Here is a 4,673-nt window from a genome sequence, read left to right as displayed (position 1 = left end):
CACATCACTAAAATGTACCTGATGAACACGGACGTTAATAATAACACCATTTGACATCAGTTTAACAGCGCCACAGTGGGGCACGCCCATGTAGAACACATTTCAAAAAAAATAATTAAAAAGTAGTTGTAGTCTTCGGAATTGAATAAATTATATGTCTATTAAAAGGTAATAGTCTGCAGATTCAGAAAACGCAAAAAAGTAAAAATTGAACTTTTCATGATTTTGAGCCTTTCTGGTGTCCCTTAAAGGCGCTGCAGTCTGGAACCGCAAGACCGCTACGGTCGCAGGTTCGAATCCTGCCTCGGGCATGGATGTTTGTGATGTCCTTAGTTAGGTTTAACTAGTTCTAAGTTCTAGGGGACTAATGACCTCAGCAGTTGAGTCCCATAGTGCTCAGAGCCATTTGAACCATTTCTTATGATCGGGATCCTGCGATGTCGGACACCAAATTAGGCCCACTTCAGTGATAACTGAAAGCAAACCCTGTAATGAGCACTTTGCAAGAATTGCAGGCTGCACTGAGTGTACAGCAAGTTATTTTGAAAATGTGAGATAAGCAAGACGGTGGTGGGACTTCAGTGGCAAGGAACCGTAGTTGCGGCTTCAGCCAATGGTGTTTATCAGCCATGTCTGTATAGTACCTGTGGAAGATTTACCATTATTTATAATTCGACCCAATTCAAATGCATTCTTTAACAAATGTACGTAAAAATATCGTGTATCATTCATAAACACACAAAAGCTGGATGATTTCATATTTTTATATCAATTTAATGATATTTGTGTTTTAGTATCCTACGACGATAATAAAAATAAAATGGAAACGTCACTTTAGCGATGTAAATGTACGTAGCATTTCCCAGCTCAGAGTTTCGTCTGGAAATTCATAATCATTTAGCGCAAATGGTGATACTGAAATGTGTCTTTTACTGAGCAGAAAGTAAGAGTCTAGCACACAAAAAAATTAAAAATATTCCTTCGGGCCGGATTTGAACCAGCGACCTATGGATTTCCGCATTTCATACCACTACAGTCCACCGCTCTACCAACTGAGCTACCGAAGGAGTGTACAGGATGCGTCACATAGAGAGCAATTGTGCATATTCAACATTATGAAGTGTGATATTCTTATTGGTGGGTGGAGCATTTAGTGAGAACGTTCTTTTGCTTTATAATCTCTCAACATATTATCGACGATCGTATTGAGAAACTTTACCGCCTGGTAAAGTTTCGAAACATGAAACGTGCAGTATATTTAACCTATCTATAGTCTGCCACGGGTTATTTGTGATTAAATGCATAATGCCACTGATGAATTTTGCCCATAGATTAGCCTTTTACTTAGCTTTTTTTTAACGATGAATCAGTTTGAACTTTAATATACTCCATTCTTCCAAGTATGTCAGAGTGTTGCATAAACTGTTAGCCAGTGTTAGCCTCAAAGTCTGTTTTCAGTTGTCCGAAAACACTAACTTGAAATCAAGCATAGGAACCTGAGGTGGTCAAGATGAATGGCACTATTCTTTCTTCTCTTCCGCAATGAAGTTTCAAGCACCTCTTAGAACGACATATTTAAAATTAGAGTTTACACGACTTGCAGACAACGAGACTAAACAATACTTTTCCGTTAGCTTGAAGTGGCCTGTCGCCATGAAGGTCACCCGCCAGAGAAAGAAACGAAACGACACATGCACGATGTGCGGGAGGGGTGGGGAGGGGAGGGGAGGGGAGGAGAGAGAGAGAGAGAGAGAGAGAGAGAGAGAGAGAGACGGAGGAGCGCATCCAACAGATTAAAAAAAACTTAGGGAAGGAGCGATGTATATACGTTCCAGGATCTTTCATTCAACATACACATATTTTATTAACAATAAAACAGAAGTAAGCTATCACGTATATTATTTGAATATTTAAAGTTTTTTATTGATTTGGTCTTCACAAACCCATATGTGAATTCATTGGTATGACTGACACATTCTCGGATTGTTACAAATTCATATTTTCGACTTTACTATAATTTTACATTAATATAATATGAAATACGAAACGTGACTATAATTCTAAGTGGAGCATACTAAGTAAGTTCAGAGCACAAGGGGATTAGTGAGCTTGTTAAAGAGGATACTCATTAGGCGAAACACAAGCAAGCACCTCTTCATATAAAGATTGTTTCTCTGGTGACATAGATAAAATACCTGACATTAAGAAACTGCCACCGTATTTTTCATTGTTTGTGGGTATTCAACTTTTTTGTAAATGTAAGACTAAATAAAAAACAACATACACAGAAAATTGCTTTACAGACTTATTTAGAGGTTAGAAGGAGGAGAGCGCAAATCACTAATTTAACAAATGGATAAGCATGAAACAATACGTAGATGTGCATATCTAACTAAAATAGCTCTTCACTGGCTACATGGTGAAAACAGTAACTGGAAAATAACGAGAAAAATAAACTGAAAATCCACTTTCAGCGGCTCTCTTCACAGTTCCCCATCACTATCAGTATACACACTGTATACATTCTTCTTGTATCGGTGTTGATTAGTGGCTGGAGGAGCAGAGTGGGGTGGTAGATGTCAGCTTCAACTGCACGAATTTGGGATGGTGGTTGCATGGCTCCATCTGAAGGGATTGCTGTCTTGTATGTTGCCATGGATGTTTTTGTAGTAAGTTTATGAATTCTTGTCGGTGGTTGTTGGCAATCATGGCCTTCGCTTCTCTTCTCGTGACACATCTAGTGCGCACACGACACGACGCACTTCGATTATTTCGCGCCGCGAAATGAAATAGTGCACGGCCCCTTCTATTGTGTGTACTCTTTCCTTAGCGAGTAATAAATAGTTTTAAAGTCGCATTGCACAGTTTTCTTCCTTACTCTAAGTGCACATTTCTGCTCTATTACGGTATGAGAAAGAGAGAGACCTGTGAATTTTCACTGTTTCGTTTTATTTCCTTTTCTCCTCTTCCAGTGTTAATACTCATATCTTTTGACGGTTTCAATATTTTCATCAGTTTTGTACAAGTTCATTGGTGCACTGCTCGTGGTTCTGTTCTGATGTGTTCACTTTCTCCGCATCACATAGAATGGTGAGTTATCGCTAGTGCCTGTATCTGCCTTGCAACGGCATGCACCGGCACGCCCTCTGAGCGGTTCCTTTTTCCCTGGCAGCCTGGTGCGGCGGCGGCGGCGGCTTTTGACACTGCAGGTAGAGCTGCCGCCTGCCGTGTTGTCATGTCTGCGTCTCCCGTGCAGGGGCCCGCCGGACCGTTGCTTCTCTTCTGCTTACCGCCCGTCGCCGCTTTTACTCCCAGGGCCGGCAACTCTGTTTCTGAACACTTCATGGCACTGGCGAGTGCTTTGTCCCTAGCGAGGCGGGCAGACCGTCTCCGCGGGCACATGCTTCGCATATGATCAACGGCGTCACAAATGGAACAGGTTGGCGGCTGCCCACTGTATTTAATAAAAGCTCGGTACCCACAGATTATTTTGAAAGACGGGACGTGTTTTCTTAAATTGATTTTCACGGTACGCACACCATTTTCAACGGGGAATCTGAATGTTTTAGGCCACTTATCTCTTGTAACTGTCAGAACCCTGCCGTACATGTTTAAACATTTGCTAATTTCTTCATCCGGTATTTCGAATGGCAAGTTAATTACCTTTATTTTCCTAATACCAAAACCTACGAGCATTACAACAACATCGCTCACCGCACCGTCTATATGGCGAAATTTCAGAATTCCATTGCTCTCTCTGGCCAGTTCCTCGCACCGTATGGCACTAGACAGTTTTAGGAAGAGAGAGTTCTGCGCGAAATCAAATCGGACGTCTTTCACACTTTTTTTCTCCAACTTAATTTCTTCAAAAATCCATTTGTGAATTTCGAGAGCAGAAGGCGTTTTAAACTTCCTATCGAACGCGCACTGGACTGTGTTCACAATGCTATCAGCTGACATTGTATCAGAAAACGAAATTCAAATCAGTAGAAGGGTACTCGCCAAGGCGACGACTGTGTAGCCTGCAAGTGTCCTGTGCGTCCTCGGTCCCGGCTAACTGGCTCCGCACGCGATGGTCACAGGCTGGCCGCCAGGCAGCTACTGACTCGCGCACCCTCTACCTGCCAGAGCGGAGGAGCGGATGAAAAAATTACGTCGGCCTTTTACTTAAACTTACACTCTTGTCAAAAATTAAAGTAACAAACTGCTATTTACCCGTCAAGTGTCTAACTCACGATACTATCATACAGACTCTCAACAGATGTTTGTACGATCGTTTTCCGCACGGAAGACGGCAATCCGGTCAATAGACAATCACGCCAACGATGACGTCATGGAACCTACCAACGGGCTAGTGTTTGCAGCGTAGCCCTACATCCACAATCTCTGTGTACACACTCATAGACAAAGACGGTGCTGTATGACAGAGAAGACGCCGACCACACATTCTGCGGTGGAAGGCCATAGGAAGAATAGAAGCAGGGCAGTCGCAAATTCATGTGACCCAATGGCTTAGTATGAATCTTTCTCTTTCTCGAATGTGGCAACAGCTTGTAGAGACCGAAACCGTATCCCGAAGACGAGGTCAGGGCCGACCACGCATGACATCAGAAACGGAGGACTGTTATTTGGCTGTAAGGGCACGATGGTACAGCCTTAGCACAGCACGGCAA

General features: G+C 42.6%; 1 non-coding gene across 1 annotated transcript; it reads right to left on the bottom strand.

Annotated features, from left to right (window-relative positions):
* Positions 1-977: 977 nt before the first annotated feature.
* Trnay-gua lies at positions 978-1,067 on the bottom strand. Its single transcript is given in 2 exon segments — positions 978-1,013; positions 1,031-1,067. It is a non-coding gene; the product is annotated as a tRNA-Tyr (tRNA).
* Positions 1,068-4,673: the final 3,606 nt, after the last annotated feature.

Source organism: Schistocerca americana, chromosome 2, assembly GCF_021461395.2.
Source record: "Schistocerca americana isolate TAMUIC-IGC-003095 chromosome 2, iqSchAmer2.1, whole genome shotgun sequence".
NCBI lineage: Eukaryota > Metazoa > Arthropoda > Insecta > Orthoptera > Acrididae > Schistocerca > Schistocerca americana.
This window is presented reverse-complemented; position numbering and strand designations above follow the sequence as displayed.